This window comes from Aegilops tauschii, chromosome 6 (assembly GCF_002575655.3).
Source record: "Aegilops tauschii subsp. strangulata cultivar AL8/78 chromosome 6, Aet v6.0, whole genome shotgun sequence".
In the NCBI taxonomy this organism is placed as follows: Eukaryota; Viridiplantae; Streptophyta; class Magnoliopsida; order Poales; family Poaceae; genus Aegilops; species Aegilops tauschii.
The window spans coordinates 394798341-394810786 of record NC_053040.3 but is presented as its reverse complement, the minus strand read 5'-3'; positions in this window follow the sequence as shown (position 1 = coordinate 394810786).

The window sequence follows — 12446 nt, the reverse complement described above, 5'->3', positions numbered from 1 at the left end:
CGACCCAGCCATGTACACGAGCCCTGGCCGTACGTATGCGCCAGTAGGTGTTCGAGACCCCGTCCGTATGTACACATACGTGGCCGTATTTTCTTTCTTGCATCCTGGCCGCTGTACGTACGTGTACATGCTACGTGCGCGCCTCTACTACGACACGTATGCGCCTCTACTACGACAGGTGTGCGCCTCTACATCCACCAGTATATATGTACATACACGTTCGCGACCAGAATGACAACGCTACATACACTTCGACCAGGTGGGTCCCGACTGTCAGGCACTTCCTTGCCTGCGAAGATGTAGCTGGTGGGTCCCAGCAGTCAGGGGGGCGAATCGTTTTTTTCGGACGCACTTCCTTGCGTGCAAAGATGTAGCTGGTGGGTCCCAGCAGTCAGGGGGAAATGTTTTTTCACGAAATACAGTGGCCCATCCGATGGGTCCCAGCTGTCAGGTGGAGGAATCATTATTTTCCGCGTAATAAGGAGGCACTTCCTTGCTGCGGCCGAGGACCCAGCTGTCAGCCTCTCCACGTACAGTCCACGTCTGATGGAAGTCGTTCCTTAACCACGTTGACCACGCCACGCCGAGAGCACCAGGGCGGTGGACAACGGCGAGGCCTAGGAAGGGGACGACGGGGAACCGGGGAAGACGCGGCAGTGGAAGCCCGCGCGGAGAGGAGTACGAGGGTTCACTGGTTCGGCTGCGGTGTGAGGCTGCCGTCGCCGCAGGGCCTAGCCAGCGGTGGGAATAGAAGGGGGCAGTGAGGCCTCCCCGGCAGCACAGCCGGCCACGGGAGGCAGGAGCATGCGGCACGACCGGCGCTGCTTTGGGCGGCTGGAGCAAGAAGACCAGAGGTTGAAGAAGCACTACGGCCGTTGGATGGACATCGTAGGGTCACTGGAGCTAGAATCGTTCATATTGACTAAAGTTGACAAAGGCCCCCGTCCTAGTCAACTTAGTAGGCCCACATGTCAGCCTCCCACCATGGTGGGTCCCAGCTAGCAGGGGGAGTATTCATTTTTTTGCTCGTAATAAGGAGGCACTTCCTTGCGTGCGAAGATATAGATGGTGGGTCCGAGCTGTCAGCGGCGGTAACGTTTTTTCACGAAATACAGAGGCCCTTTCGGTGGGTCCCTGATGTCAGGTGGAGGAATCATTATTTTGCGCGTAATAAGGAGGCATTTCCTTGCGTGCGACCGTGGACCCAGCTGTCGGCCACTCCACGTATAGTCCACTTCAGATGCATGTCGGTCGTTGACCACGTTGACCAGGCCGCGCCGAGAGCACCAGGGCGGTGGACGACGGCGAGGCCTAGGAAGGCAACGACACAGAGGCAGGGAAGACTCGGCAGTTGTTTCCCACGCGGAGGGGAGTACGACTGTACGAGGGTTTACTGGTTCGTCTGCCGTCGCCGGAGAATAACAGCAGGTGTGGGTGAGTAGAGGGATGGCTAGGCCAGCGATGGGAGTACGGTGGGGCGATGAGGCTTGCGCGGCAACAGAGCCGGCCGCGGGGAGGTGGGAGCAGGCAGTCCCGCCGGCGCTTGTTTGAGCGGCTGGAGCAGGAAGAGCAGAGATTGAAGAAGCACGACGGCCGTTGGATGGCCATCCAATAGTCACTGCTTGTGTGTCAACCTTTTTTTTAGGAAAGCCTCAAATCTGTGGAAAACATCATACCGCCCATTTGCCATTATTTCTAATAATTTACAGCCCATTTGCTAATTATTAAGATTTTTTGGAGCCCATATTCTTTTTGTTAGCATTACAGCCCATATTGTGGCCACGGTTAAAAAATTATACGAAATTTTGCATATTTCGGCGCGGTCCGAACTGTTTTTAATCCCGAAATTTCGACTCACATTCAAACTGATTTTAAAAATAAATGTATATCAATATAAAATCCAACAAATTCTCCACGCATAAAAATTAATGTAATTTAAAACCTCGAAATGAAAAAAAAGATATTTGAAACAAATTGCCGGTTTGATGTGTTTTAAAAATGTACAACCCATTTCTCATTACTGATGGGCCATTTTCTCGGCCAGCCGAATGAAAGCTCTCCTCGTATTGAAAGATTTGCAGCCCAACAGGCCTGACAAAGCGACTTACTTAGCAAATCACAAAAAACTAGGATGTGGCCATGGACCCAGCTGTCAGCCTCTCCACGTACATTACTCTTTCGATGGAAGTCGTTCCTTGACCACGTTGACCATGCCGCGCGGAGAGCACCACGGCGGTGGACGACGGCGAGACCTAGGAAGGGGACGACGTGGAGCCGGGGAACACGCGGCAGTGGAAGCCCGCGCGGAGAGGTGTATGAGGGTTCACTGGTTCGGCTGCGGTGTGAGGCTGCCGTCGCCGTAGGGCCTGGCCAGCGGTGGGAATAGTAGGGGCGGTGAGGCCTCCACGCCAGCACAGCCGGCCACGGGAGGCAGGAGCATGCGGCACGACCGGCGCTGCTTTGGGCGGCTGGAGCAAGAAGACCAGAGGTTGAAGAAGCACGACGGCCGTTGGATGGACATCGTACGGTCACTGGAGCTAGAATCGTTCATATTGACTAAAGTTGACAAAGGCCCCCGTCCCAGTCAACTTAGTAGGCCCACAAGTCAGCCTCCCACCATGGTGGGTCCCAGCTAGCAGGGGGAGTATTCATTTTTTTGTGCGTAATAAGGAGGCACTTCCTTGCGTGCGAAGATATAGCCGGTGGGTCCGAGCTGTCAGCGGCGGTAACGTTTTTTCGCGAAATACAGAGGCTCTTTCGGTGGGTCCCTGATGTCAGGTGGAGGAATCATTATTTTGCGCGTAATAAGGAGGCATTTCCTTGCGTGCGGCCGTGGACCCAGCTGTCGGCCTCTCCACGTACAGTCCACTTCAGATGCATGTCGGTCGTTGACCATGTTGACCAGGCCGCGCCGAGAGCACCAGGGCGGTGGACGACGGCGAGGCCTAGGAAGGGAACGACACGGAGGCAGGGAAGACTCGGCAGTTGTTTCCCACGCGGAGGGGAGTACGACTGTACGAGGGTTTACTGGTTCGTCTGCCGTCGCCGGAGAATAACAGCAGGTCTGAGTGAGTAGAGGGATGGCTAGGCCAGCGATGGGAGTACGGTGGGGCGGTGAGGCCTGCGCGGCAGTAGAGCCGGCCACGGGGAGGAGGGAGCAGGCAGTCCCGCCGGCGCTTGTTTGAGCGGCTGGAGCAGGAAGAGCAGAGATTGAAGAAGCATGACGGCCGTTGGATGGCCATCCAACAGTCACTGCTTGTGCGTCAACCTTTTTTTTAGGAAAGCCTCAAATCTGTGGAAAACATCATACCGCCCATTTGCCATTATTTCTAATAATTTACAGCCCATTTGCTAATTATTAAGGTTTTTTTGGAGCCCATATTCTTTTTGTTAGCATTACAGCCCATATTGTGGCCACGGTTAAAAAATTATACGAAATTTTGCATATTTCGGTGCAGTCCGAACTGTTTTTAATCCCGAAATTACGACTCAAATTCTAACTGATTTTATAAATAAATGTACATCAATATAAAATCCAACAAATTCTCCATGCATAAAAAATAATGTAATTTAAAATCTCAAAATGAAAAAAAAAAGATATTTGAAACTAATTGTCGGTTTGATGTGTTTTAAAAATGTACGGCCCATTTCTCATTACTGATGGGCCATTTTCTCGGCCAGCCGAATGAAAGCTATCCTCGTCTTGAAAGATTTGCAGCCCAATAGGCCTGACAAAGCGACTTACTTGGCAAATCACAAAAAAACTGGGTTGTGGCCGTGGACCCAGCTGTCAGCCTCTCCACGTACAGTACTCTTCCGATGGAAGTCGTTCCTTGACCACGTTGACCATGCCGCGCGGAGAGCACCACGGCGGTGGACAACGGCGAGGCCTAGGAAAGGGACGACGCGGAGCCGGGGAAGACGCGGCAGTGGAAGCCCGCGCGGAGAGGATTACGAGGGTTCACTGGTTTGGCTGCGGTGTGAGGCTGCCGTCACCGCAGGGCCTGGCCAGCGGTGGGAATAGTAGGGGGCGGTGAGGCCTCCGCGGCAGCACAGCCGGCCACGGGAGGCAGGAGCATTCGGCACGACCGGCGCTGCTTTGGGCGGCTGGAGCAAGAAGACCAGAGGTTGAAGAAGCACTACGGCCGTTGGATGGACATCGTACGGTCACTGGAGCTAGAATCGTTCATATTGACTAAAGTTCACAAAGGCCCCCGTCCCAGTCAACTTAGTAGGCCCACAAGTCAGCCTCCCACCATGGTGGGTCCCAGCTAGCAGGGGGAGTATTCATTTTTTTGTGTAATAAGGAGGCACTTCCTTGCGTGCGAAGATATAGCTGGTGGGTCTGAGCTGTCAGCGGCGGTAACGTCTTTTTCGCGAAATACAGAGGCCCTTTCGGTGGGTCCCTGATGTCAGGTGGAGGAATCATTATTTTTCGCGTAATAAGGAGGCATTTCCTTGCGTGCGGCCGTGGACCCAGCTGTTGGCCTCTCCACGTACAGTCCACTTCAGATGCATGTTGGTCGTTGACCACGTTGACCTGGCCGCGCCGAGAGCACCAGGGCGGTGGACGACGGCGAGGCCTAGGAAGGGAACGACACGGAGGCAGGGAAGACTCGGCAGTTGTTTCCCACGCGGAGGGGAGTACGACTGTACGAGGGTTTACTGGTTCGTCTGCCGTCGCCGGAGAATAACAGCAGGTGTGGGTGAGTAGAGGGATGGCTAGGCCAGCGATGGGAGTACGGTGGGGCGGTGAGGCCTGCGCAGTAGCACAGCCGGCCGCGGGGTGGAGGGAGCAGGCCTAGACGGTGCAGCCCAAAACCACGTCCAACACTTGCCAAAACTTCGTCCCTCGTTTTCTCTGTGTTTCGCACACTCGACATTGTATGGGCATTTTGACTGTGCATCATATGAAGATGTGCTATGCATGAATGTTGATCAGCATGATGTTAACTGGCTGGTAGTTCCATTTTCGACCATGAATAAAACTTCCAACATGATGTTAACCCTGTTTGAAAAGGCCGTGTTAATATAAATGCTCTGCCTTTGAAAGTTGCAGTTTCTTATCTGAAACTGAACTTGCAGTTTCTTATCTGAAACTGAAACTTGCAGTTTCTTCTCTGAGAATCACATTGTCTGCACTTTTATACTCCTATGAAACTACATTTTTTAAGTGCTAAAAATAGATCTCTAGAATTCATAAAATACTTCATATGCTCAATACTACAAATCTGAAATTCAAAAGACATTCATATCTGAAAGTACTCTCAAAATACACAACACAAAACACAATTCACAACCTGCAAATACTGACAACCCTAAGCTCCTCCTGACAATTCACAACCTGCCCGACTATTGGGCTGGGGGGCAGCCCCCTCCTATTCCTCGGCGGCAGACATTCTCCCCGTGAGACGATGTGAACGGCGAGGGAGACAATGGCAGGGAAGCATCGTCGGGCCAACTGCTTTTCTCTTCTTGCAGTTGGGTTCGGTCGACGAAGACTCCACCGGCTCGCTCTGGCAGGACACCCTCACAAACGGCACCCTGTAGATGCTCGATCCTTCAATCTCTAGTGGATGCTCCATCTGGGATCGATACTCCCACCACCGCTCCCTCGTGATCGGATTCGGTGAATCTGTTTGCTCCATGGCCCAGAGGAGCGGCTCTATGTACTCCGGCGTGACTCCCTCCGGGAGTATCGCCGCCTTTTCGCTCTGTTGTAGATATTTGGCCATGGATGTCACCGTCGCCGCTAGTTGGTCCTTGTTGTCAAACCAAGACTATATCTCCAACATCCTAGCTAGCTTCACAGGGTCGCCGTCTGCGATCCTCACGTATCGATTGTACTCCTCCATCGATCTACTTCTCCACAGCACCTTCACTCGCCGACGGTGGTTCTTGAATCGAAGAGGAGAGGAGCAGCGCTGGTTTTGGATTAGAACGGGAGAGGAGCGACGCTGGTTTTGGACTGGAACAGGAGAGGAGGGGCGGTGGTTTTGAAATGGAAGAGGAGAGGAGCGGCGCTGCATTTAGATTGGAACAGGAGAGGAGCGGCGGTGGTTTAAGAGGAGAAGAGCGGAAGAGCGGCGCTGGTCTTGGAAGTATTTTGTTGTTGTTTTGCGTATTTTGGGTCAAAGTTTGACCACGTACTGTATTTGACAAGCAAAATGTGAATGCATGTCACCAAAAATTGTATCGTTTGGTTCGTATCTGAATGTACTTTCAAATTATATTATTTTTGCAATGTATAACATATATTTTATGTGCGAAAATCATGGTCAATTATGACCCAGAATAAAAGGGAGACTAGTTAATGTGGGGTCGCTTTCTTAATTGAAGGGTAAATTGACTTTGATTTTGATCCAGTCACAGCGCGCCGGCCCTCTCGTCCAATCCTAAATCGCTGCCACACGCTCCTCTCCCTCTTCTCCATTGCAAAACCACCTCCTCTCCTCTCCATCATCTCCATTCCAAAACCACCGTCTCGCCTCTCCCTCTTCTGATCTTCTCCATTGCAAAACCACCTCCTCTCCTCTCCATCATCTCCATTCCAAAACCACCGTCTCGCCTCTCCCTCTTCTGATCTTCTCCATTGCAAAACCACCTCCTCTCCTATCCATCATCTCCATTCCAAAACCACAGTCTCGCCTCTCCCTCTTTTTATAACCTAAGTACTAGCACTATTACTAATGCCTGCATAGTGGGAACATGTTCAGGTTTGCTACATACTAGTAGGTGTGAGCAGGCTTTCGAATGTGATGGGAACAAGGTAAAGATTAATTGATGGTTTTGGTTTCGAGGCCCGAAACGGCTCCCGATGAGTTTAGGGAACATAAATTTCAAGTACTACACTGCTCAAATGCGTAAATATTATGTTACTGTCAAAAATTGGCACAAAATACGAAGGAGACCAATGGAAGTACTACCAGCAACCCACGATTTAACTACTCGCATGCGCGCAGTGGAGTAATAATGTCTTTCTTCCGCCCTCACGTCCACTCAATTTGCATGCGCTGTATTAATTGACCATCAATGAAGTGAACGACTTTACACGCGTCAAATTATCACATGGGGTGGATCTTGGTACAAAATTGCGTCCGCCCGTGTACCGGCGTGTGCGCGCGAGGGAATGAGTGCGTGCGTGGCGTGCGTGCACATCTTCGCTTCGTGCATGTACCGCCAGTATGGCTCAGGGAGGAGGAGTACATTCTTCTGGAACCAGCAGCACGTCACTGTGATCAATCCATGCAAGGAGGTCGCGACAATGCCTCCACATGTGCCACGTGGCTTCATGAACTGTAAGAGAGACACTGTGTAGCGTGCCATTGGTATTCTAATTTACGTGTTTTGCACATACTCGAAGTACTAGTAAGGTACACGTGCATTGCACGCATCAGATTTTTCAACCAAATTATGAATAAATACCACACTATAGCATGTAAGCTCTGAGTCATATATGCCTGATGTAGCCCTTCGTTTAATTCTTATAGTTCATCTCATTCAAAATCAATTAGTTTTTATAAAAAGGCTAAGAACGCGGGAATAGGAAAAACATGGGATTATAGTGGAATGTCGTCTTGAATCCTACAGGATTGTACGAGTGTTTGATTGTGCATAGGAAAAACGCAGAATTCTTTCAAAGAGGTTTGAGTGGATGGGATGTTTCCTATGAAATCTAGTGCAAATGAATCATATGGAAAAATTCCTATGGTTTACAATCCTACGAATCAAACAACCAAGATAGGAAAAATTCCTAATGATTAGAATCCTCCAAAATTCCTTTGAGAATCCTTTGAATCAAAGAAGCCCTTAATCTATTTTATGATTCATAGAATTGTGCGTTGTAAAGCATAAAGTAAAAACAAATAATGGCAATTCAACTAGAAAAAAAGTTTGGGCAGTTATGATACGGAAGATTCTAGAACAAAAGAGAACCATTGTTGTTTTGAGGTTTGTGCATTATGCTTAAGTTCAACCATGGAGTCTGCTAGATTGTACATGTGGAAAAATCCGGTGGGGGCTAGAAGATGGTGCGAGGGGCTGAGTGGAGGGAGACTATGAAGGAATGCACAAGTGCGAGATCGATATTTAGAGAGAGGGGGCGAACACGTGCGCTGTTGCGCGCAGTGGCGGAGCCATGAAAAATAAATGAGCTAGGGGGCCAAGCATTGCTAATCCTTTACGAGGAGGGTCAATTCATGAACTTAAACCATTTTTAGCAGCAATTGTCTAATGATCACATTCATATTAGCCTCGATATATAGTGATGTTAGGGGGGGGCAGGGCCCTTACTGCCCCCTGTCTTCGCCATTGTGCACGCGTCTGAGAGATGAAGCGGAAGGCATGGATGATGAGAGGGGGACGTTGGATATATAATTAATGTGGGTGCATTAGCTATATATGTTAATCCTATATAGAGAGGTATAGATTGATCGATGTGGACGTGGGAAAGAGGGTGAGACCTCACTGGATATATCGATTGATCGGTTTGTGTGGAAAACTATGAAAGACCTAGCTATATACACACATATATAGAGGAACATCGATCGTTGCGCATGCACGCGTGAGAGATAAAGAATGCCCGATATGATGGAGAGGGGGATGTGTGTGGGTGTGTGCCTTCATGGGAGACCGGCCTGAAGAAAAAGATTGTATGCGTGTGATGGATAATGCCGACTGGTAGTGTGTGTGCATGCATGCACGAGAGAAAGTTAGTGGTACAATTATAAAGAGAAGACTACTGTGTGGGTGTAAAAGAATAGGTGAGGTCATAATCAATGTAAAGTTGAATTCAAATAATCGAATAAGAGATCCTGATGTTTGAAACCCATGCATGCATGAATATAGCGGAGATCTGCGCGGTATGGTTTGGAAACGAGCATGTTGTAATGTATACACATTGAACAAGGTCAGACTGATTTGAATTTGAGATACCGATGGCAGACATCATTTGGCCACGTCGCATCCGTGCATGGACACACTATTCTAATTGGAGATGATGGGCGGCTTTCGCATCACATATCTATATCTATACCCCCATATATATATTATATTTTATATTTTTTTTATTGTGTGTGGGTAACTTTAACTTTGAAAGATGGTCGTTGGATGAGGCGAATCCGATGGTCCAAAGATGGCAAATTTGAGCACTACTGGCCGTTGGATATCATCTAGATTCCACCAGATTTTGCCACATGTATAATCTAGAAGACTCCATGGTTGAACTTAAGCATAATGCAAAAACATCAAAACACAAGCACTTCTTATTTGTTCTAGAATCTTCCGTATCAGAATTGCCCAAATGTTTTTCTACATGATTTGCCATTATTTGTTTTTACTTTATGTCTTACGACGCACAATTCCATGAATCTTAAAATAGATTAGCTTTCTTATAAAAACTAGATGATTTTGAATGAAATGAACTATAAGAATTAAACGAACATCTACATCATGCATATATGACTCAAAGCTTGCATGCTATAATGTGGTATTTATTCATAATTTGGTTGCCAAATCTCATGCGTGCAATGCACGTGTACCTTACTCTAGTCTAAATGGTGTTTGTGTGTGTGTTGTGTGTGTTGAGGTGCAAATTGTCTTTTTTTGGTACACGTTAAGCTTGTTCTTCCGAAATTTCAAGCCGCGCCTTGTTATGCCGAAAATTCAAGCTAGCGTCTCTGTCTATCGTGCTGCGAAACTCCCGCCTCTTCAACCCGCGCCTTGTTAGCCCGAAATATTTAAGATATATCTTTGTCTCGTTGTGCTCCAACAACTCCCTCCATCTCAACCCGCGCCTTGCTATTCCGAAATTACAACGCGCGCGAAAACTCCCACCTCCTGTGAAATCTCGACACGTGAAATGCCCGTGGTACCCCTGAACCAAAAGAACCGCCTCAAATCGGTGGGGGTACTTTCGTAACTTACCCCACATTTCGGACAAGCGCGTCTCTAAGCCATGGTTCCCCACTGCCATCCCATCCGCCCACCCATTCGTACACCGAGGCCGCGAAAACCTGCGATGAAACCCCACACCCTGCTCCGTCCGCCACCCAGCCGGAGCCTCTTCCCCGACGACGTCGTCCACAGCAACACCTCGACGTCCCTCATCCACCGTACCGGATGAGGATCCGTCGTCGATCTCATCGTCCCGCCGGTTCAGCCATCCCGTCCTCCACCTCCAAGGAGCTGCCCGACGTTCCCCTCGTCTTTCGCGCCACCTCCATTCCCACACCTCCGTCTTCACCTGCACCACCGGAAGAGCATCATCATCACCGTTTCCTCGGATGAAGCTGTGGCCTAATCGGCGCCACCAAAGAGCTTGTACACTAATCGCCGCATTTTCTTCTTGATTCGATCTCACGGTGTTGCCGGGCTTGGTCCCGAGCCGACACGGCACAGCTCCATCCACGGCGGCGTCGCCGGCCACTTCCTCCATGGTGTCGCTCCCTCGGCGGCGACGTCCACATCAGTAGGAGCTGCTGCTGCTCTGCTCTTGCTCTCGGTCCCCTGCCTGGTCAGCTCTTGCTATTGCTCTTGCTCGCGCTGCTGCTCTTGCTCTTGCTCTTGCTTGCGATGCTGCTCCGATTTAGCTACACTTCAGTCGACTGAATCAACTTTTGGGTCAGTCGATTTTCAGGGGGTGGGGGGCTCGCCGGGGTGAAGGAAGAACCAGCCGCAGCGGGGAGGGGGGCTCACCGGAGAGGTACCCCACTATCTATCTTAGGGTTCAGGATGGGGGCGGTGGTCGCCGGCGGTGGCGGGGCGTTGGTGGGGCGATGGCGTGGGGATCGCCGGAGAAAAAGCTCGGCACAGGCGGCGTAGAGGGATGGCCGGGCGGCGGCGGACCGGCGGTGGGGAGTGTTTTCGGGGCGGGCGGGGCGGTGCACCGCCGGCCGCGGGCGACGGGGGGCTACTGTTTGGCCGGTGGTGGCTGGCGGCTCAGGGGGGTGGAGGTTGAAGATGAACCGCAGGCCCTTGATTTCGTATCCAATGGCTGCAAAATCGACTGACCAGAGATGAAAAAGTCAGTCGACCGACGTGTAGCCTCACCTTGCTAGTGCGTTCAGTTTCGACAGCAAAATTCAGTTTCGACAGCAAAATTCAGTTTCGACAGTTAAGTTCAGTTTCGACAGTTAAGTTCAGTTTCGACAGTTAAATTCAGTTTCGACAGTTAAGTTCAGAGATGAGCGGCTGATGTATTTTACATCTAGCACTTTGTGGTTATGTATTTTACGTCATGTATTGGAGATGCTATTAGAATTCCACTCAGGTTAACGTTGTTCGTTGTCTCTCTTGTCCTGCTTCAGCCTCTGCTCGTACAACTCATCGGAGCTGCTCCAACGACGAAACCCTCCATCACAGCGGAGCAGTACCTCGGGCTCCATCTCCAGACGCCTAAGATCTTCTTCCCCTCCTCCGACAGCCAAGTCAGCCGGAGCATCCTCACCGGCCAACCCAATCACGCTGAGATCGACATGGCTTCGCCAAAGAGGTTGTACACTTGTTGCATCTCTTTTTTACTCTACATGTTATATATATTGTCCACTGAGCACTCGTAGTAACGGGAAATACGATTATTTTATCCTACTATATGACAAGCAGTGAGGTACCAGGCAACTTAGCTATCCGTGATGGACTCTCTTGAACGCCATCATTATTTATCTTTGCGCGTTTGAGATGTGCATTTGTCGATGGGCCTGGGAGTTGAGCTAGTATGGCAGTGGCCTGGGTCCAAAGTAATAGAAGTAGGACAAAAACATTTTTTTAGTGTAGGATTTTCCTTGCTCAAGCCTGCCTACTAGAATCGCCAGTGCTTGAAAGGAAAAGTGAATGAAAAACATCGGAATTGGAAAGTTTCCTATGGTACTACTTTTCATGAATTTGGTGCAAAGGAATGGAGCAAAGGAAAGCTGTAGGATTTGTTCCTTTAGTGTCTCCTTGAAAGAAAAACCATAGGAATTCTAATTTCCACTTCTCCTCCTTTTCATATTCCTATTCATCAAGCACAAGACTAAGAGATAGTAGCATAATAGCATTATAACCATACATTTTCTTGTGGTTTGACTTAATCTCACCATGCTTTTTTGCATCCTGTGATCTTCCAATTGTTGTGAATCAAACACCCAGATTGGCAGAAATCCTGTGTTTTTAAATTCTCTGTTTTGCACGTGCATTCCTATCCTATTCCTGTCTATTTCCTATCCCTGCATTGTTAGAATCCTCAAATTCAAACAAGCCCTTACTCAATTACTTCTGCTACAGATATGTGTCAAAGAAAATCTTGTGTGGTTTGTCCTGCTCCTGCGGCGCTGTGTTCCACCCCAGCTCAGCTGCTCCAAGGAAGGAAGGGTTCACCACAGCAGGGATCCGCTCTCCAGACTGTCTTTCGCCGCCTCAGATCTTCTTCCCCGCCGCCGGCAGCCACGGCAACTGCATTACCATCATCA